The sequence below is a fragment of the Anomaloglossus baeobatrachus genome, chromosome 11 (assembly GCF_048569485.1).
Source record: "Anomaloglossus baeobatrachus isolate aAnoBae1 chromosome 11, aAnoBae1.hap1, whole genome shotgun sequence".
In the NCBI taxonomy this organism is placed as follows: domain Eukaryota; kingdom Metazoa; phylum Chordata; class Amphibia; order Anura; family Aromobatidae; genus Anomaloglossus; species Anomaloglossus baeobatrachus.
Genome location: NC_134363.1, coordinates 103,537,892 through 103,561,913, shown reverse-complemented (window position 1 = coordinate 103,561,913; position 24,022 = coordinate 103,537,892).

Below are 24,022 nucleotides of genomic sequence, written 5' to 3'. Positions count from 1 at the left end.
GAAGATGTGATAGGTCTCCCCACAACATGTGATTAAAGGAGCTAGCAGAGATTGACTAGTCTACCTATAAATCAAAACACAGCACGTCGATGCTCGAGTCTGCCTATGTTGATCCCAGACACCAGAGAAACTATTGGGGGGGGGAGTGTCAGAATCTGCAATCTGAACAAAGCCCAATACCCCCATGACAGTCGCCAAAGTTTGTGTAAAACTCTGTTTGAAAATATGACCCTCAGAGTGTCCTCCCCACCAAACAATTTATTATATAGCCCTGATAGCATCCTCCCACACCACACAATTCATTATATGACATTGATAGCATCATCACACACCCCACAATTAATTTTATGACCCTGATAGCATCCTCCCTTACCCCACAAGTTATTATATGGCCCTGATAGCGTGCACCAACCACCACACAATTTATTATAAAGCCCTGCTGGCATCCTTCCCACTCTTCAATTCATTATATGGCTTCATAGTATTCTTTCTACCCTACAATTCTCTACATGGCCCTAATAATATCCTCCCCACTCCACAATTCATTGTATGTCCCTATTAGCATCCTCCCTACCACAAAATTCTTCATATGGCTGTCACAGCATCCTTTCTATCCCACAATTCATTATATGGCCCTGATAGTGTCCTCAATCACCCCACAATTCATTTTAAGGCCCTAATTGCGTCCTCTCCTTCCCCACAACTCCTTTTATTGTAATAATGGCATCCTTCTCCAACCCAGAATTCATTATATGGCCCTTAGTGTTAGTTAGTGTTAGTGTTTTCCACCACCCAACAGTTAATTATATGGCCCTGATTGCATCGCACCTGAGCCCATAATTCACTACATGGCACTGATAGTATACTCCCAACCCCATAATTCATTATTTGGCTAATAAAATTCTCCATCACCTTAAAATGAATTATATGGCCCTGATAGTGTCCTCCCCTACCCACAATTCCTTATATAGTAGTAATAGCATCCTTTCCCACCCCACAACTCATTACATGGCCTTGATAGCATCCTTTACCACTCCACAGTTCATTATACGGCTGAGATTGCGTAATTTTCCCATCACACAATTCATTATGTGGCCATGATATATAGCATAAGGAACCACAGATAAGTTATAGGCAACAACTCAAAGGATAATGTATTCAATACGAAAGAGTCTTTATATTTACCAAAGTATGAAAATACCCAAAGGACACCGTGGTACAAATGTATAAAACATTTTATTATTATTAATGCATAGGGTATACATAACATTGATTTCAAGATAAACCGGAATGAGTGAGTGAAGGGGAGGAGGGGAAGAACCCCACGTGACCCAGGATAGATATCAATTCTCACATCGGACCTGCAGTAATGCTTACAAAAAGCTAAGAGGTAACCTCATGCAAGCGTAAAGGTGCTAACACAATAAACCAAGGTCTATTATCTATTGTCCAGCTAATTGGTAACCTCATGCAATGCAAAGAGATGCTAATACAATAGAAACCAAGGTCTCCTGTCCAGCTAATTGAAAGGGGGCTTACCTAACAGCAGATCGCCAATAAGTCCTGGTGTACACGTGGGGACCGGCAGGTCCGATGTGAGAATTGATATCTATCCTGGGTCACGTGGGGTTCTTCCCCTCCTCCCCTTCACTCACTCATTCCGGTTTATCTTGAAATCAATGTTATGTATACCCTATGCATTAATAATAATAAAATGTTTTATACATTTGTACCACGGTGTCCTTTGGGTATTTTCATACTTTGGTAAATATAAAGACTCTTTCGTATTGAATACATTATGTGGCCATGATAGCATCCTTTCCCAATCTACAATTCTTTATATGGCCATCACAGCATCCTTCCTATCCCAGCATTCATTATATGGCCCTGATATTGTTATCACCCACCCCAAAATTCATTGGAATTATACTGTCATTTGTTAAATACTTTAGGCTATATTCTCACTGTCATGCCTCGGTTTTGATCTGGCAGTCTCCTATGCTGTGATCCACTTCCCTCTACACTGAGCAAAAGTAAGGTTTATTTGCTGTCCTGGTTCTGAACACTTTGTATTCATTGCCTTTCTGCCAACAAGTGTTTCCAATGCGGTAATTGAGTCTGCCCTATCACCCTGCGGGTGTAACTATTTAAAACCTCTCGGGGCTTGCATTTTCTGCTAGTGATATTTCTGTGTTATTCACAGCACCCTCTCTTTTTTACATAATCCTATGTTGTTAGTTACAAAATGACTAGTCATGAGCAAGCACTACCATGCTTAGATGTTCAGTACGCTTTAAGAGCAGTTGGATTGTCCGATGGACATTACTCAAGTACCTGAGTTTAATGGAAGTCAATGGGGAACGCAAGCATTTTTCAGGGAAATGCTTGAGTTATCCATTGACTTCCCTTATACTTGGGTACTCGACAACAGCTTTTAACAAGTACCGACCATGGTAGTGCTCAATCATCACTACATGTGACCTTAAGACCAGTCCATCAGCCTTCTCCATTAGAGAAGAAGCTTCATTGTATTCCATCAGCAATCATTTCCTATAGAGACTGCTCTGAAGTAAAAAAACAGCACTATAAACAAGAGAATCTGAAAAATTTTTTTTTTTATAAAAGTCCAAACAACGAACCTCGGGTTCGCTCATCTCTAAATCTGATATATGTATAATCTTTGTTTATTAAGAAATATGCAATACAATAAACTAGAAAAAAAGCATGGATTCGAATATCACATACAAATTTGACCAACAAATCAATTCCTTAGTGGTATAGAAATGAATCATGTAGACATATATTTTTCTTGAAAGTAGCAAGAGGCAAAAACCGAGGGAAGGGGAGAAAGGAAAGAGAATAAGCATATCTCATGCCCTGTAAAATACAAATGTTGTCCCCCCCCCCCCTATCAACAGTTGTTTGACTCTACTCCCTCTGTTTACTTGGAATAGGGTATTATTTCAATACCAAAATGAGAGGGAATCTACGGTACCACCTAACTCATAAACTCAAACATTAGGCACAAAGAATGCAACTTAAAGCCAGGGTCCAGGATGGTAGAAAAAGGAGAAAAGAACTGGTAGTGAAGATAGAAATAACATACAGAGGGGAGGATGATGGAGGGGGAAGGTGGGAAAGTCCGAGGGGAAGGGATGTCCATGTTCCCCTAGGTGCGGCTGTTGGAACAACTAGGCCCGGCAAGTAGTCCCCATCTATTCAAGCACCAAACAGATCTCTATACGCATTTGTCCCTTTGAAGAGGGACAAATGCGTATAGAGTGGTTGCCAAATTTTTAAGAATCTTTCGCTGTCCTCTGTCGCCTCCGCGGAAAGCTCCTCCATATAACATATGGAGGAGAGTTCCTGCTGCCATTCTTGCATGGAAGGAGACGTCTTCCGCCAGTGTCTAGCCACCGAGCGGGCTGCCGAGAGACAGAATCTAAGTAAGTCTCCTTTTTGTGTCTTAATTGATCCGGGCAACATGGACAGCAAAGAGATCTGTGGGGAGGGCAACACCCTCTCTCCAGAAATTTTGGTATATGTCCGAAACATCTCTAGCCAGAAGGGTTTAATCAGCAGACAGTCCCACCAGATATGTAACATTGTCCCCGGAGACCTTGCACACCACCAACACAGCTCAGACCCAGAGGGGAAGATCCTATGCAGCTTCACTGGGTATAGGTACCATCTTGATAAAATTTGTAATTCTTTTCTTTCGCATAGCCTGCTGTGGCCAACTTATGGGTAAACAGATATGCTTTCTGTTTTTCTTCCTCAGAAAAGGTGGTGCCCAGGTCTATCTCTCATTGTGACATGAAATTTGGATCCGTGTCTGCCTACGGGACCTCCTGACTCAATAATTTGTAAATTAATGATATTAAGTGAGATGGTGGGGATTTTTGTATGAACAACCCTTCAAATGGGGTCAGAGAAAGGTTGGGTAAATGTTTCCATTTTCTCAATCTATTGCTTACAAATGAGTATAACTGTCTGTACTCTATCCATGATAATAAACAGGGGGGGGTCCAAACCCTGCAAACCCCCAAAGGACATAATGTCATATCCTTTTAGTACATGGTAAATCCTAACGTCATCTTCCATTTCCCAGCTCAGAAAGGTGGAACGGACAAATCCCGGAGCAAATTCCGGGTTGGAAAAGATCGGGATGAGCAGAAGTGGAGGACCAGACAATGAGCTTTTTTGTCGGGTCCGATCCCATTCTTTTAGTGTGGCCTTTGCCAAAAAGTCAGCCGTAGGCAACTTCACTCCCTCTCGTGACTCCAGCCAAGGTAGATACCTCAGGGGCACCTGCGCTCCCCCTTGTTCTAATGCTACCCATTTCTTATGATTGGCAGAAAAGTGCCAGTCGAACATGCGCATTAATAGAGTAGCCTGGTGATATCTGCGGAGATCTGGTAGTCCAGCCCCTCCCCTGCCGATGGGTCTGGTTAAGGTTTGATATTTTATTCTCACCCTCGAGTGTCCCCATACAAACTTAATCAAAGCCGATTTGAGTGTGCGGAAAAAGCTAGCGGGTGGCGACAAGGGAACCGCCTGAAAAACATATAGAAACCGTGGGAGTACGTCCATCTTGAAAGAATTGATACGTCCAAACCATGAGATAGGTTTTTTGTGATATGATAGGAGGTCTTAAATTATCAAACCCTATTGACACGCACACTTAAACGAGTAGAGGAGAGAAAGGTCAGCCGGGATCTGTATGTCCAAATATTTAATTGCTTTAGTTTGCCACCTGAAAGGGAAATTCTGTTTAGCCGATGACACCTCAGAGGGCCTTAGTGTGACGCTCAATGCTTCCGTTTTTGAGTAATTTACTTTAAAATTTCTCAACTCTCCGAATCTCTCAAACTCCTTCATCAAGGAGGGCAGTGTGATGTGGGGTTGAGAAACATAAATCAATAAGTCGTCAGCAGACAGGGAAGTCTTATAAGTCCTATCATCCACCCGCAGACCATGCACACTGGGGTTCCTTCTTATAGCGTTGGCAAGTTGCTCCATCACCACCACATACAGCAATGGTGAGAGAGGGCACCCTTGTCTTGTGCCATTACTTATCGCAATGGGTCGAGACAATGCTCCATTGACCTTGATCCGTGCCGAGGGACACGTATACAATGCCAATATTTTTTGTAGGAAGAGAGGGCTCAAGCCAATTTTTTGTAACACAGCTCGGAGGAAATCCCTGTGCACACGGTCAAATGCCTTCTCCGCGTCCACTGACAGAAGGCCAACAGGTGAAGCAGAGGAGATCGCATTAGCCATGAGTAACAATGTCTTATTCACATTGTCGCGGGCCTCCCTACCCTGAACAAAGCCGACCTGATCTGGGTTAATAATTGAAGGGAGGAGAGGGGCCAGTCTATTGGCCAGTGTTTTAGAAAATAGCTTCACATCCACATTTAATAAGGATATCGGCCTATAATTGGTAACCAGAGATGAGTCCTTCCCGGGCTTCGGCAAGACTGTAATGAACGCCTCCAGGGACTGCGCTGCAAATGGAGTCACGTCTGAGACACAATGGAAAAACCTTGTGAGGAATGGGACTATCAATTCTCGAAATGTCTTGTAAAATACCGGGGAGAACCCATCTGGGCCTGGACTCTTTCCTGCAGGAGAACTTTTGATCACCGACCCCACCTCCTCCTCTGTAAACTGTTCTTCTAATTGTGAGACCTCCTCCCTCAATGGTGTGAATGCCGTGTCTGTGATGTACTCGTTGATCTGCTCCATCCGGTTACTCTGCTGCATATCCGCCTGACGTCCCCTAATGTTATAGAGATCAGAGTAAAATGTCCGCATTTCCTCTATGATCTCTACCGGGTTACTCGTATCAGCGCCGCTACGCCGCTGTATTCTAGATATGAACGATATGTTGTTGCGGGGGTGAAGAAGGCGTGACAGGGGCCTGCCACATTTGTCCGAGTGTTGGTATAAAAAACGTTTGTAATGAGAGCGGTATTTGAGGTATTTTTTGTTGAGAAGCGTTCTAAGGTATTCTCTAGTTTTAGTGAGGTCTGCCAAAACCCCGGCTTATCTGTTTCTTTTATGTGTGGTTTCCAGCCTGTGTATCACATCAAGTAGTGTGCTAATTGCAATGTCTTCATCCTCTTAATGCGTGCCCCATGTTTTATTAAAACTCCTCGAATTACACACTTAAATGCTTCCCACTGAAAAGGTAGGGAGGTGGAGTCCCCGGCGTGTGCTGCCAAAAAGACCTCTATTGATTCCTTGATATCATTCACGCACAATGTATCAATAAATTGTCATTAAGTTTCCATGTCCACTCATGCGTCTGACCACCCGGGGGCGAGATTGTTAGAAAAATAGGCGCATGGTCGGACCAAACCACGCTTCCGATCTCAGCAACTGGGCGCCATGTAAGGACGTGCTGACTTACTAAAAAGAAGTCAATACGGCTATATGAGTCGTGTGGGTTTGAGTAGAAGGTATAATCCCTTCCTGAGGGGTTTAAGACCCGCCACACGTCCGTCAATTGTACGTGGTGCATCTCCCGTTTAAAGGACCGTAAGTGGGATAAGGGGATCGCGCTTCGGCCAGATGAGGTATCCACCTGTGGGTCTAGGGGCATGTTAAAGTCTCCCCCCAGGATGACCACTCCCTCTGAAAATTCTGTAAGGGTTCTGAGAAAGCCCCGACCCGCTCTTGACTGATCTACATTGGGCGAATACCATCCCGCCACCGTGAACACCTTGTTTGAGATTCTCAACTTAACAATAACATATCTGCCTTCTGGGTCTATCTTTATGTCTATCAGGGAATGACTCAAGGATTTATGTAAGGCCACGGACACCCCCCTGGATCTAGAGTCTGCATTAGTACAGTGGTACCAGGTCGGGTAGTAACTATTTTTCATGGTGGGGACGCAACCAGTTTTATAATGGGTTTCTTGGCGGAGAAGAATGTGCACCCTCTGCTTGTGCATATCATAAATAATTTGGGTCCTTTTTTGGAGAGTATTAAATCCCTTCACATTCAAAGAGCCAAATTTTAGTTCCACCATGGTTCCGCACCTAGGGTCCAATCAATCACCTGTAGTAGGAGAAAGGATAAGAGGGAAGCTGGGGAACGGTTGTAGGGAAAACAAAAGGGGGGAGAGAGAAAGCCCGAGAAGAGCGGACCATACGAAAAAAAGGGAAAAAAGAAAAGAGAAAGAGTAACGTATAGAGAGATAGCAAGATAGGAGAAGACGTAGATGGGAGTAAGAAGAGAAAAATAAAACTGCCAGTGAAGTGAGGAGAAGAAGAGACAATGCCTCAGCACCTCAGTAGAGCGAAGGTAACCGTCTAACTAGGTAGAGTGACGGGTTAATAAGAGGGAGAGATAAAGGAGAAAGAGAAAAGGGAGAAAGAAGAAGAAGAAGAAAAAAGGGGGGAGGAGTGTAAGGCAACAAAGATTAGATCAGAAGATACTTCAGCACCAAGGAAGGGCTAAAGTGAACCGTCTAGCCTGACGGGTTAATGCGGTGAATCTATATATAGCTGCGCCTTGGCCAGCCAAGTGCAACAACCCCAGTAGAGAAGCGGACTGCGCACGGAAGGCAGCTCCGTCTGACCCAGTGTATGCTATTTGAACAACTTGTATCATCAACCTTAATTTTAAAGTTACGCCGTCATTTTACCTTTAACTATAGCACAGAGTGTGTTCCCCGCGGGGGCCCGGCGGCCAGTCAAGCTGAGCCAACCATTCCCGCGATGACGCAGACCCGGGCCACAACCTTTAGACAAAAGGAGACCCCTCCAACATATCTTTGGTGATGTAAAACAACAATATCTGTCAATAGTGTATTAACCTGTAATAAGAGAAATCAAACCACATCTCTGCAGTAATATGACTTATAAACCTTCAGAAACCTTCGCCTCCTTGTAAATGTCCAACCTCAGCCACGATCTTCGGGCGCTTCTTCCTGATTTCCCCTCCTCGCCCGGACCGTCACAGGATGGACGCCCCCTGGTCCCCCCGGGGGCAAACACGGCCAGTCTGTGATGGTCACCTCCGGAATCCGTAAGGCCGCTGCAAACGCTAGAACACCCCCGGGGTGGCTCAAGACGTGCGTCCTGCCCGCCTGCCGTACCCGCAAGCGAAAAGAGAACCCCCATGTATATGGGATATTCCGTTGACGCAGCAAGTCCAGGAGCGGACGCAATGCTCTCCTTTTCTGGAGTGTCCATCTGGAAAGATCAGGCAGAAGTTGTATCCTCCGTCCCTGGTGTCCTTGTCTTCTGCCAAGTGAGCCCGCATCATTATGGCGTCCTTGAGTTGGTATCTGTGTACCTTGCAGACGACATCCCTAGGACGGTCCGGGTCCTGGGAGCGGGGGCCCAAAGCTCTGTGTGATCGATCCAGTTCCAGGGGTGAATCCAGTGGGACTTGTAACAGAGCATTAAAAATATGGCGTAAGGTTTTGTCCAAATCCACAGATTAAATCGACTCCTGGATGCCGCGGACCCTTATATTGTTGCGTCGGTTACGATTTTCTATGTCATCAATGAGGTCAGCCAGGTACTGAAGGTGAGCGTTGGGGGAAGCAAGGTTGGAATCCTGCTCTGTTGTTTTAAGTGATAAAGATTGTGCTGCAGATTCAATAGCCCCCACTTTTTCCCCCATCTGCTGTACTTCGTCTCTCAGGCCTGAGAGCTCTGAGCAATAGGAGCTTTCCAATCTAGTTACATATGAGTCTATGTCAGCTTTTGTGGGAATATTTTTGATATTACAATTAAGGCCCTCCAACACCCTCCACATCTGAAGCAAAGGCTGATGATCTGTGTGGCCTATTCCCCCGCTGGTGCCAGGGGGCCCGGCCTCTTGAGCAGCACTATTAAGTATAGCAGCTGAGAAACACGGGCTTACAGGGGAGCTCCCTCTAAAGAACACAGTCTCAGTGGTTCCCATCTGCACAGGGAAGACGCACAGCTCCGTACAAGCAGCAGCACAGTGGCCGGGTGAAGCGGCCCTCCTCCCCTCCCCCGTCCGAGCCTCCAGGCCCAGAGTAACTAGCGATCCTCCGGAGGAAGTGGGGCCAGATGGAACCTCCACAGTCAGGGACCCCCCGACATCACCGCCCTCCTCCCTCGATCCAGCCAAGGTAAGTGCCGCCTGAGTGCAGTCCGTGTTCGCCATCTCTGTCCCGCCGGCGTTCAGGGCCACAGCGCCATTTTGTCTTCTCGCCTGGGGTGCCGCTCCGGCCTGCCCCTTACTGACCTGTGCCCGCTCCCTATTACTGCGTATTTCAGCAGTCGGAGCCCGGACGTCGCCCACGTTCTCCGGATCTTCAGCTGCCGCTGCTGCCGCCGCTGCTGCACCCAGCGAGCGGCCGCTTCTCGTGTGCCTCGCTGCATCCACCACCTTGTGCTCAGGGGCTGCCTGCACCGGATCCCTCAGATAGCTCCTAATGTCACGCGTTGATGTGTCCGGTGTTTTAAAAATGAGACGGGGGCCTCCTCTCCTTTTCCTATTGCCCATTCGCTGCTCAGAAATCCGGTTGATGATACTCTGGTGCTATAAATGCCCGGGTCAGGGTAGGAGCAAAGACACTTCACTTCTCTATCCCTCCTTGTCCAGGCCACGCCCCCTAAATCTGATATATAATGTACTGTGTTACACATAACAAGAGAGGGCATTAAGAAAATAAATTACATATAATGGATATGGAATGTATTCGGACCCCTTTCAATTTTTTATTCTTTGTTTCATTGCAGCCATTTGGTAAATTCAAAAAAGTTTATTTTTTTCTCATTAATGTACACTCTGCACCCCATCTTGACAGAAAAAAACCCAGATGAAATTTGCAAATTTATTGATAAAAAAAAAATGAAATATGATATGCTCATAAGTATTCAGACCCTTTGCTCAGTATTGAGTAGAAGCACCCTTTTGAGTTAGTACAGCCATGAGTCTTCTTGGGAATGGTGCAACAAATTTTTCACACCTGGATTTGATGATCTTCTGACATTCTTCCTTGCAGATCCTTTCCAGTTCTGTCAGGTTGGATGGTGAATGTTGGTGGACAGCCATTTTCAGGTCTCTCCAGAGATGCTCATTTGGGTTTAGGTCAGGGCTCTGGCTGGGGCAGTCAAGAATGGTCACAGAGTTGAACTGAAGCCACTCCTTTGTTATTTTAGCTGTGTGCTTAGGGTCACTGTCTTGTTGAAAGATGAACCTTCGGCCAAGTCAGAGGTCCAGAGCACTCTGGAAGAGGTTTTCTTCCAGGATATATCTCTGTACTTGGCCAAATTCATCTTTCCTTCAATTGCAACCAGTCGTCATGTGCACGCAGCTGAAAAACATCTCCATAGCATGATGCTGCCACCATCATGTTTCACTGTTGGGATTTTATTGGGCAGGTGATGAGCAGTGCCTGGTTTTCTCTACATATACCACTTAGAATTATCACCAGAAAGTTCTATCTTTGTCTCATCAGATCAGAGAATCTTATTAACTCCTAGTCTGGGAGTCCCTCATGTGTTTTTCTGCAAACTCTATGCGGGCTTTCTTAGGTCTTACACTGAGGAGAGGCTTCTTTTGGGCCACTCTGCCTTAAAGGCCAGGCTAGTAGAGGGTTGCAGTGATAGTTGACTTTGTGGAACTTTCTCCCATTTCCCTACTGCATCTCTGGAGCTCAGCCATAGTGATCTTGGGGTTCTTCTTTACCTCTCTCACCAAGGCTCTTCTCCTACGGTTGTTCAGTTTGGCTGGACGGCAGGTTTAGGAAGTGTTCTGGTGGTCCCAAACCTATTCCTTTTAAGGATTATGGAGGCCATTGTGCTCTTAGGAACCTTGAGTACTGCAGAAATGGTTTTGTAACCTTGGCCAGATCTGTGCCTTGCCACAATTCTGTCTCTGAGCTCCTTGGGCAGTTCATTTGACCTCATGATTCTCATTTGGTTCGACATGCACTGTGAGCTCTTGTATAGACAGGTGTGTGTGTGTGTGTGTGTGTAGCGCCCCACGAGGCCTAAGGGCTATTCGTCACCGGGCCGGTGGTTTTGTGGGGTTCTGCTGTGACTGGCCTGACCCAGCTCCGTGGCTCCGTCGGCTACATGTAAATGACGAACAAACAGGTGCAAGTTGTCCGTTGTAAAAGGGCTGATGGAAGGAGGGTGAAGGGTCCATGGGAAGCGTGTCACCGGTTCCAGCGGTGACTGGGGTCTCGGCCAACTCCGCCGCCAACCTTTCCTGTGACTTTTCCTCTTCCAGGGGAGGTGTTGGATGGGAATGGGGGATGCTTTGCAGCACCACCCGTGGTGTGTGGCCAGGGATTAGCCGCCGCTGCGAGATGTTGCTTTCCTCTGGGGCTGATGTTAATGCAGCTTAGATAGTTAAGCTCCCCACAGGTGGAGCGAGCCCCAGGGAGGATGAGGACGATGGGGACGGCTAATGGTGCCAAAGCGTGGGACGGCGGTGCCGGCAATGACAAGGGCGACACAAAGGGCTGTGGTTCAAAGTTCCGTTTACTCACAGTTCTTAAGGTGCCCCGGACGTGCTGCTCTCTGCCGAAATAGATGGACTCCAGCCGATCCCGGGTGAATTAGAGGCAATCACCGGTGTCTGTGGAAATGTGCGAGACCTTCCTCCTTGCGCTGACACATGGTTCCTCATAGCCTGAAGCAATTTGGGACCCTGCTGTCGGTGTTAAGTGTCCCGTCCCGTATGCAGGTGATGCGGGTCCTCGCCATGGGGTCCGACTGTAGCCCTGACCCAGGATCCCATATGTCACTGTGCTCCGGGAAAGTGGGTAGTGGACGATGGGACATGAAATCCCCATCGCCTGCAGACTTGTTGGAGTCCGTGAAGGTGTCCCCAACCAAGGGTCCTGCACTGCGAATTGCGCTGGCACTGTGGGAACGGTTAGGTTCGACCCCAGCTACCATCTCCTCTTATCCCAATATCTCCACCAGCTGCCTCTGTCTCTCGCCGTCTTTCAGTCTCACTGCTGCAGACTCAGTCCCAGGGGCCACAACACCGCACTATCTCCACCTGTCTCCCGTCCCAGGGCCAGCCTGTTAAACGCTGCTCCCTCAAGGCTGTCTGCTCTGTTCTCTGTCCTGGGCTGTACTCTGACTAAAAGTGAAACTGCTTGTCTTGCTACTCTCAGAGAGTGCCCCCCCCTCAGGAATGACTCAGCAGTGCTGGGGGATTTCCCCAACCTGGTTTCCTGTGTGTGGTGTTTTATGTAAGTTATGAGCTCAGGATTTAGTGTATGTGAAACAAACCAGTGATTAACCTCTTCTTACCCGGGAGAGAATTACAATCTTAAAACAGATGCAATACTCTGTGGCAACTGAAGCCTCAGGGTGCCACATGTGGCTTTCCAAGTCAAGTCCTATCAGTTTTTTTTTTTAAACTTTAAATTTTTATTAAGATTTTCAATTTATGTACAGGAAATAAAAAGTAAAAGAAAATCACAATTTTTGAGACACATGTCCCCATAAAGAATAAGTACAATGAATAAAGTCGCGGTACCTGGTGGTAAAATTCCACGCCAAAGCGCCTACCCCGCAGACATGAGTTACCTCAAACTGAAGGTGAGGCCGCTGCGACTTGAGGGACACCTTACTAATGGTTATGAATACCATTGGGTACCAAAGTATAACAAACTTCACAACTAGACAGACAATGACAAGACAAGTGAGGGGGGGTTAAGGAGGGAGAGGAAGAATACAAGAATCCAGACAGTTTCCCTAGGGCCTACAGGCCTGGGTCTTACAGGTCCTCACCCCCCGCATAGCAGTCCCATGGTGACCATACCGCCCGGAAGCGTTCCATTGTGTCATTCAATAGTGCCATAAGGTGTTCCATGCATCTAACATCTAGTAATCTATACTTGAGGCTCTGGAGTGAGGGGGTCCCTGGCTGCCTCCAATTCCTTGCTATTAGGCACCTGGCCGCTGTAAGGATGTGAGACATAAGCTTAGAGGCCGTTTTACCCAGGCCCCCAATCCCAAGGCCCAGAACATAGATCAAGGGATCAAGATCTACCTCTATATAAAGTACTTTATGGATCAACCCCTTTACCTGCTCCCAGAAGGGGACCATCCCTGGACAGGACCAGAATATATGTAAAATGGTGCCCGTGCTCCCCCCGCATCTCCAGCAGCAAGCTGGTATAGAGGGGTCTAAGCCATGAAGGAAGTCTGGAGTGTGGTACCAAAACAACAAAATTTTGTAGATATTCTCTTTATATAATGTGCAAATTGATGTCTTGGCGGCGTTGCCCCAAATTGCTGTCCATTCCCGAGGTAGAACCCGCCTTCCCAATAGAGACTCCCATTTCCGCATGTATGGAAAAATCCCCTCAGGCCCGTCCCGAAGCTCAGAAAGCAACATGTAAATTTCTGAGATCAGACCCTTGGTGTCTGTGCCCCTTCTGCAAATTTTTTCAAAGTCTGTGGGGACCGAGACCCCTGCCCTTCCAAACAAGGAGCCAGCCAAGTCTCTGATCTGCAGGTATTGGAAAAATTCTCGATTAGAGAGGGAAAATTTGTCTCTGAGAAACTCAAAGGAATGGATCTGCATTGTGTTTCCATCTATAATATCTGCAAATCTGAAAAGGCCTGCCCTGAGCCAAGGGTGCACCATGTCTGACTCCAAACTGCTTGCAAGCAGGGGTTGGTATATGAAGGACACCAAAGGGGAGCAGGGGGACGCCAGAGGAAATTTTCTAATATAAAATGCCCAGAGGTCCCTAATAAACTGCATCGATCCAAGAAGAGGGGGGAGTGATTCGCACCGGGCCGGGGGCCACAGGAGCGCATTTGGGTGTATAGGCGCCAGCCAGAGCTTTTCAATTTCGGTCCACCTGTTGTATGCCCAAAGGGACACCCAACAGGGGATCCTCCTGAGATGAGCCGCCCAGTAGTATTTTAGAATGTCCGGGACGGAAAGCCCACGCCTGTCCCTACGGGCCATCAGCACCTCCCTGGCTACCCTATGGCATTTATTGCACCAGATGAATCTCAAGATAGCCGCTTGGAGGGCCTTTAGTTCCTTCATTGGCACCTTAGCTGGAAGGTTTTCAAAGAAATATAGAAGTTTGGGAAGCAAGCTCATTTTTACCGCCGCCATCCACGAAAGGGGCAGGGGCATCCATTTACTCAAAAGGGCCCTCAGCTCTCGGAAAAGGGGGGGAAAGTTAAGGTTATAGAGGGAGTCATAAGTAGATGCCAAGTTGACCCCCAGGTACTTGACCGCATCTGACTTCCAGCGGAAATTAAAATTCAAATGCAGATAATCCAGGGCCAACGGGTCGAGGTTCAATGGCATTGCCTCCGTAAGTCCTATCAGTTTAATAAAACACAGCTGGACTCCAATGAAAAAGTAGAACCATCTCAAGGAGGATCACAAGGAAATGGACAGCATGTGACTTAAATATGAATGTTTGAGCAAAGGATCTAAATACTTATGACCATGTGATATTTCAGTTTTTCTTGTTTAATAAATTTGCAACAATTTCTATATTTCTTGAAATATATGAAACAAAAAGTGAAAAATTTAAAAAGGGGTCTAAATACTTTCTGTACCCACTGTGTGTGTGTCATTATATATATTATATACATATATACACACATATATACACACATATATACAAACACAGTGCTGGCCAAAAGTATTGGCACCCCTGCAATTCTGTCAGATAATACTCAGTTTCTTCTTGAAAATGATTGCAATCACAAATTCTTTGGTATTATTATCTTCATTTAATTTGTCTTCAATGTAAATAAAAAAAATTGTCATAAAGCCAAATTGGATATAATTCCACACCAAACATAAAAAAGGAGGTGGACAAAAGTATTGGCACTGTTTGAAAAATCATGTGATGCTTCTCTAATTTGTGTAATTAACAGCACCTGTAACTTGCCTGTGGCACCTAACAGGTGTTTGCAATAACTAAATCACACTTGCAGCCAGTTGACATAGATTAAAGTTCAAGTCCATCACTACAAGTCCATCTCCAAAGACCTGAAAGTTCCTGTGTCTACGGTGCGCAGTGTCATCAAGAAGTTTAAAGCCCATGGCACTGTGGCTAACCTCCCTAGATGTGGAAGGAAAAGAAAAATTGACGAGAGATTTCAACGCAAGATTGTGCGGATGGTGGATAAAGAACCTCGACTAACATCCAAACAAGTTCAAGCTGCCCTTCATTCCGAGGGTACAACATTGTCAACCAGTACTATCCGTCAGCCTCAGAATGAAAAGGGACTGTATGGTAGGATACCCAGGAAGACCCTACTTCTTACCCTGACACATAAAAAAGCCAGGCTGGAGTTTGCCAAAACCTACCTGAGAAAGCCTAAAACGTTTTGGAAGAATGTTCTCTGGTCAGATGAGACAAAAGTAGAGCTTTTGGGAAAAGCCATCAACATAGAGTTTACAGGAAAAAAAAAAAAGAGGCATTCAAAGAAAAGAACATGGTCCCTACAGTCAAACATGGCGGATGGCATGATGTTTTGCTGCCTCTGACACTGGACTGCTTGACCGTGTGCATGGCATTGTGAAGTCTGAAGACTACCAACAAATTGTGCAGCATAATGTAGGGCCCAGTGTATGAAAGCTGGGTCTCCCTCAGAGGTCATGGGTCTTCCAGCAGGACAATGACCCAAAACACACTTCAAAAAGCACTAGAAAATAGTTTGAGAGAAAGCACTGGAGACTACTAAAGTGGCCAGCAATGAGTCCAGACCTGAATCCCAAAGAACACCTGTAGAGAGATCTCAAAATGGCAGTTTGGAGAAGGCCCTCTTCAAATCTCAGGGACCTGGAGCAGTTTGCCAAAGAAGAATCGTCTAAAATTCCAGGAGAGCATTGTAAGAAACTCATTAATGGTTACTGGAAGCGGTCGTTCGCAGTTATTTTGGCTAAAGGTTGTGCAACCAAGTATTAGGCTAAGGGTGCCAATTTTTTTGTTTGGCCCATTTTTAGAGTTTTGTGTGAAATGATCAATGATTTGATTTTTGTTTCATTCTCTTTTGTGTTTTTTCATTGCAAGCAAAATAAATGAAGATAATAATACCAAAGAATTTGTGATTGCAATCATTTTCAAGAAGAAACTGAGTATTATGTGACAGAATTGCAGGGGTGCCAATACTTTTGGCCAGCACTGTATATACAGTTAGGTCCAGAAATATTTGGACAGTGACACAAGTTTTGTTATTTTAGCTGTTTACAAAAACATGTTCAGAAATACAATTATATATATAATATGGGCTGAAAGTGCACACTCCCAGCTGCAATATGAGAGTTTTCACATCCAAATCGGAGAAAGGGTTTAGGAATCATAGCTCTGTAATGCATAGCCTCCTCTTTTTCAAGGGACCAAAAGTAATTGGACAAGGGACTCTAAGGGCTGCAATTAACTCTGAAGGCATCTCCCTCATTAACCTGTAATCAACGAAGTAGTTAAAAGGTCTGGGGTTGATTACAGGTGTGTGGTTTTGCATTTGGAAGCTGTTGCTGTGACCAGACAACATGCGGTCTAAGGAACTCTCAATTGAGGTGAAGCAGAACATCCTGAGGCTAAAAAAAAAGAAAAAAATCCATCAGAGAGATAGCAGACATGCTTGGAGTAGCAAAATCAACAGTTGGGTATATTCTGAGAAAAAAGGAATTGACTGGTGAGCTTGGGAGCTCAAAAAGGCCTGGGCGTCCACGGATGACAGCAGTGGTGGATGATCGCCGCATACTTTCTTTGGTGAAGAAGAACTCGTTCACAACATCAACTGACGTCCAGAACACTCTCAGTGAAGTAGGTGTATCTGTCTCTAAGTCAACTGTAAAGAGAAGACTCCATGAAAGTAAATACAAAGGGTTCACATCTAGATGCAAACCATTCATCAATTCCAAAAATAGACAGGCCAGAGTTAAATTTGCTGAAAAACACCTCATGAAGCCAGCTCAGTTCTGGAAAAGTATTCTATGGACAGATGAGACAAAGATCAACCTGTACCAGAATGATGGGAAGAAAAAAGTTTGGAGAAGAAAGGGAACGGCACATGATCCAAGGCACACCACATCCTCTGTAAAACATGGTGGAGGCAACGTGATCGCATGGGCATGCATGGCTTTCAATGGCACTGGGTCACTTGTGTTTATTGATGACATAACAGCAGACAAGAGTAGCCGGATGAATTCTGAAGTGTACCGGGATATACTTTCAGCCCAGATTCAGCCAAATGCTGCAAAGTTGATCGGACGGCGCTTCATAGTACAGATGGACAATGACCCCAAGCATACAGCCAAAGCTACCCAGGAGTTCATGAGTGCTAAAAAGTGGAACATTCTGCAATGGCCAAGTCAATCACCAGATCTTAACCCAATTGAGCATGCATTTCACTTGCTCAAATCCAGACTTAAGACGGAAAGACCCACAAACAAGCAAGACCTGAAGGCTGCGGCTGTAAAGGCCTGGCAAAGCATTAAGAAGGAGGAAACCCAGCGTTTGGTGATGTCCATGGGTTCCAGACTTAAGGCAGTGATTGCCTCCAAAGGATTCGCAACAAAATATTGAAAATAAAAATATTTTGTTTGGGTTTGGTTTATTTGTCCAATTACTTTTGACCTCCTAAAATGTGGAGTGTTTGTAAAGAAATGTGTACAATTCCTACAATTTCTATCAGATATTTTTGTTCAAACCTTCAAATTAAATGTTACAATCTGCACTTGAATTCTGTTGTAGAGGTTTCATTTCAAATCCAATGTGGTGGCATGCAGAGCCCAACTCGCGAAAACTGTGTCACTGTCCAAATATTTCTGGACCTAACTGTATATACCCCTCTCACATTTTTCTAAATATTTTATATCTTCATGGGACAACAATGAAGATATAACAGTTCAATACAATGTATAGCAGTGTAGATTTGATGTGTCCTCTAAATAACTCAATGCACAGCCATGGACACATTGGAAATCTATAATAAATACTTATGATTGTAAGTGATACATGTCTTATAGCCCATTATTCTGATATAAAGACATTAGCTGCATTCACTGTAAACTTTATAACTGCTGGTAATTACAGTCATAATAATCTGTATAAATATATTAAGCTTCAAGAAATCACGGATGCGTTAGAATTATTTTTTTTTTCCTGACAGGGCAAAAAAAATCCTGAAAGCTGAAAACATCCCAGTTTTTGCATGGCCAGCATACTCACTGGACATGTCACCTATTGAGCATGTTTGGGATTCTCCGGACAGCGAATTCAGGTTCCTACCAATATCCAGCAACTTTGCAGCCATTGAAGAGGAGTGGATCGACATTACACAGGCTACAATCAACAACCTGATTAACTCTATGCGAAGGAGATTTGTTACATTGTGTGAGGCAAACAATGATCACACCAAACACTCACTGAATTTCTGACTCCCCAGACCCTTCCAATACTGTAAAACTGCACATTTTAAAGTATCCTTTTATTAAAGGCACGCTAAGACACACCTGTGCAATAATCATGCTGTCTAATCAGCATCTTAATATATCACACCTGTTAGTTGGATGAATGATCTCGGCAAAGAAAAAGTGCTAACTAAGGCCTGTTTCGCTTGTCAGTGATTCTGGTACGTTTGTGCTTTTTTTTTTATACGTACCAGAATCACGAACATACAGTGCTGGCCAAAAGTATTGGCACCCCTGCAATTCTATCAGAGAATACTCAGTTTCTTCCTGAAAATGATTGCAATCACAAATTCTTTGGTATTATTATCTTCATTTATTTTGCTTGCAATGAAAAAACACAAAAGAGAATGAAACAAAAATCAAATCATTGATCATTTCATACAAAACTCCAAAAATGGGCCAGACAAAAGTATTGGCACCCTTAGCCTAATACTTGGTTGCACAACCTTTAGCCAAAATAACTGCGCACAACCGCTTCCAGTAACCATCAATGAGTTTCTTACAATGCTCTGCTGTAATTTTAGACCATTCTTCTTTGGCAAACTGCTCCAGGTCCCTGGACTCATTGCTGGCCTCTTTAGTAGTCTCCAGTGCTTTCTATTAAACCATTTTCTAGTGCTTTTTGAAGTGTGTTTTGGGTCATTGTCCTGCTGGAAGACCCATGACCTCTGATGGAGACCCAGCTTTCTCACACTGGGCCCTACATTATGCTGCAAAATTTGTTGGTAGTCTTCAGACTTCACAATGCCATGCACACGGTCAAGCAGTCCAGTGCCAGAGGCAGCAAAGCAACCCCAAAACATCAGGGAACCTCCGCCATGTTTGACTGTAGGGACCGTGTTCTTTTCTTTGAATGCCTCTTTCTTTTTCCTGTAAACTCTATGTTGATGGCTTTTCCCAAAAAGCTCTACTTTTGTCTCATCTGACCAGAGAACATTCTTCCAAAACGTTTTAGGCTTTCTCAGGTAAGTTTTGGCAAACTCCAGCCTGGCTTTTTTATGTGTCGGGGTAAGAAGTGGGGTCTTCCTGGGTATCCTACCATACAGTCCCTTTTCATTCAGACGCCAACTGATAAACGGGTTGACACTGTTGTACCCTCGGACTGAAGGGCAGCTTGAACTTGTTTGGATGTCAGTCAAGGTTCTTTATCCACCATCCGCACAATCTTGTGTTGAAATCTCTCGTCAATTTTTCTTTTCCTTCCACATCTAGGGAGGTTAGCCACAGTGCCATAGGCTTTACACTTCTTGATGACACTGCGCACCGTAGACACAGGAACTTTCAGGTCTTTGGAGATGGACTTGTAGCCTTGAGATTGCTCATGCTTTCTCACAATTTGGATTCTCAAGTCCTCAGACAGTTCTTTGGTCTTCTTTCTTTTCTCCATGCTCAATGTGGTACACACAAGGACACAGGACAGAGGTTGAGTCAACTTTAATCCATGTCAACTGGCTGAAAGTGTGATTTAGTTATTGCCAACACTTGTTAGGTGCCACAGGTAAGTTATAGGTGCTGTTAATTACACAAATTAGAGAAGCATCACATGATTTTTCAAACAGTGCCAATACTTTTGTCCACCCCCTTTTTTATGTTTGGTGTGGAATTATATCCAATTTGGCTTTATGACAATTTTTTCTTTTTTCATTGAAGACAAATTAAATGAAGATAATAATAGCAAAGAATTTGTGATTGCAATCATTTTCAGGAAGAAACTGAGTATTCTCTGACAGAATTGCAGGGGTGGCAATACTTTTGGCCAGCACTGTACGCAGACTCATTATAATCAATGGGTCTGCGCACACATCAGTGATTTTTCACTGACCGTGTATCCGTGCGGCGTACATGGGTGTCAAAGATTGTCGCACGGAGACGAGTCAGTTTTTTTCTGGCATTACTGATGTCCCACGGACCACACTATGATGTGATCCGTGAAACACGTACCAGAAAAAAAACGTACATTGAAAATAAAAAAACATTTTCAACTCACCTTCTCCAGCGACGCTCTGTGCAGCCTCTGTTGTCTGCAGCTTCCTGGCCGGCTCATTATGACATGCATATTAATGTATGTAGCCAGAGCCGACCCAGATGTAGCTGCAGAGGTGAGAAACAGCAGGGGCCAGATTCTGCAGATCAGGAGACTTCAGCACCATGGACAGCAGGAACGGGACAGGAGATTATACGTCCATGTGCAATCACGGAGTGCACATGGACAACCCACGTCTGTGTTTTTCACTGGCGTGTTAAACAGGCCTAACACAGGTTTAGAAAAATTAGTGAACAATATTTGAGAGAAAAAGTCCTTTAGTATACATAGAAAAAGTCTCATATCTTTGAGTTTAGTTCATTCAAAATGGGAGCAAAAAAGAAAGTGTTGCCTTATCCTTTTTATACACTTTGTTGTCACAAAAGTTGATCATATGATAGTAGTGATTTGTTTTTTGGCTACCAAGAAGAGAATACTTGCACGTTTCAGAAATGTCACTTTTGTTTAGCCAATAAAAGTATTACTATTATGAACATTGTATTTTAATTTTACACAAAAGTTTTGAATATGACATTATGTATTAAAAATCACTTTGCTGCACATATTTAATCTGACAACATTTTTATTTTTAAAGGTTCAGATTAGATACAAAATTAAAATTAAGACTACTTAAAGGACTTTTCCACTTTTAGAAAAGTTCAGCCGAGCATTCTTATATTCCCAATGGGCAAAGGGATATCTACCTTTAGAACAAAGGAACTTGCATTAAACATATTCCTGTTTTTTCCAACATCTGTCAAAAACACGCAGGCAGAACAGCTAATGCACAGCCATTTTGCTTTACATCAGTCTAAAGTGTGTGAAATAATATTAAAGTAAGAATATTGAGTAAAGTGATTAGAACATAAAACTACTAAGGTTGAGCAAAAAGAGTGGCAGAACCCTGGACTACCAATGTGGCTGCTGGAACCTCATACCTGCTGGCACTCTTAAGGCCACCTCTGATTGGTAGACCTGTTGAGGAGGACCTTTCCATCAAATACTTAATTAACCTCTTGACAAGTGATTGTGGGAAATATGTCGATTTGCCTTACATAATTAAGGTTTCAGATCATATACATGACACAGATTTAAAGATGGCTGCTATTTCCTGTTCTCCACACCTTGCTTGGAATGCAAGGAATGTCCAGATGTAAAAAGACCACCATATAAGGAAATACCCCTGGTCAAGCTACAGGACCAAACCAAAGATCAGATGACACCATGGATTTTTCCACTGAAGTCAGACCCGCCCATCAACAGCAACACAGATCTCCCCATTGGCTAGCCCATGAACTGTCCCACTAAATGGGCATATCCGAACTTGTGTACGCCTCTAGCCTATATCAGAAGACGCACGCTCTGTACTCAGTCTCTTTGGCTGCCATTTTTACTGTGACCAAGAAGAGATTTCATATCTGACTGTGTCTGGTGTGAATTCTTTTATGCATGCACTTTGTCTATACCAATTAGGCCAGGCAGTAGGCAACTAGTGATCTCTGGTTAAGAGTTCACCCAACAGACCCTATCACATTATAAGTTCTTGGACGTCTGATGGCAGTATATAATAGGTTAATACTTTACCCCTAGCCCAAAAAACAAGACTGGTTAATAAGCAATTAAAATTAATTAACCCCAACTAACTTACCATCACCCTATTCTATACAATAATGGGAGTAAAAACCTCACACCTGTTAGTGCAGGTTCTGTATTTATACTCTGTATATCAAATATCCTGTTACGGAGGGGACGATTGAAATAAAAAAAATAAAAAATAATATAATATCAATCGTTGCCCCACGTCCGCCGGGCAGGTGTTAAAGCCACTAAGGACAGAAGAACGGATTACATCAACTCAGGAGACCAAAAAAGAAACGAAGGAGATGTTGTAAAGGCACACTCCTACATGTAGCGTGTCCCTGTTAACCTCACAGGTGCACAATTAATGGTCACGTGTGTAGCAAAACGCCAAAAGCAACGAAAACGCAACAGAGAACGGTCACGTATGTAGGAACATGTCAAAACCGAAAGGTAACCCAGTTAGCGTCACTGGGAAACCTGGAACGTAACCACTGAGCCGGTCACGTGCGTACAGGGGCACGTCAGACCGTGAAGGCTACCCAGTTAGCATCACTGGCAACCTGGAACATAACCACTGAGCCGGTCACGTGCGTATAGGGGCACGTCAGACCGTGAAGGCTACCCAGTTAGTGTCACTGGCAACCTGGAACGTAAACACTGAGCCAGTCACGTGCGTACAGGGGCACATCAGACCGTGAAGGTCACCCAGTTAGCGTCACTGGGCACCCAAAGCTGGCTCACACACACAAGTCTGCCACTGCAGACGGGGCGTGTGCGTAGGAGGCAAGGTCTTGTCCGGAAGGACCCTAATCCCTCACCGTCCCGAGACACAGTTTGTACCTAGATACGAGTACCTGGTATCAGCACCTGCCCTAAATTCAGAATCACACTGCACATATACACGGATCTGCCACAAGCACTGCAGACTTACAATGGCGCTGGAACCCACTCACTCTGACAGCCGGGAATACAGCCTTTGCTGTCAGCATGCATAATGACGCTCGTGCCCCCCCGATGGGCGGAGCTACAGACCTTTTATAGCCGCCACCCTGGCCCAGACCACATGGCATGTGGTAATGGCATCGGCTGCAGCAATACAGGAGCTGCCACGTCATTGCTGAAGTCATGATGACCAATCAGCAACTGACACTTCATTGCTGATGTTACTGATGACCAATCAGTAGCCGGCTTGTCATCAATGACATCACGCACATGCTCAGTGTGGCTGCATGAGCACTTAGGCTCAGGATGGTACAAAACTCTAGCCACCTGATGCCTTAAGCAATGGCCAGGTGGCGCTGCATAGTTAACCGACCCAAATGTGGGAGTCAATGACTGGACTAGACCGGTTCGAGGCATAACCGTAACACATCCCGAGCTCCTCCAGTGAATATTCCTTCTTGTATAAAAGAGGTGTTCTCTTGTCCTTCAGGGTAGAAGATATGGCTGGTTGTATACAATTATATTTTGTCCCTCAGTCAAAGCTTATTTACATTGGGCCCAGGTTGGTTTGGCTGTGTGGTCTTGGTGGTTCAGGGTACTGTATCCTCCATAATATTTTACTCCGCATGCTGTTCTTACCACTACTGACTTGTCTAATCACTCTGTCTCAAGGAGTCGGTGGCAGGAGTCCCACACTTGCGTAGTGTAGTGTGAAGTCTGATGAAAGACATGTAAGGAGTGTGCACTCGACATCTGGTCTTGCATGCGCTTCTTCTGTTACCGAATCCCAGTGTGATTTTCAGTCTATTCTATTTCAGAAAGTTGTTTGTTTTGGTCCAATAACCTGGCCTCTGTCTTTTACATTAACAAGTAGGGGCATCAAGAGTCTGTCTTTGGCAGCAAAATGTCAACAGCTATTCAACTGAGTAGAAAGAAATCTTCTTAGGATGTCAGCTTTCCACATTCAGGGGGTATTAAACGTAAGAGCATACTAATTAAAGAATGTATGTCTGGAACACCTATGGTGTGAACAAGGTGCAAGAC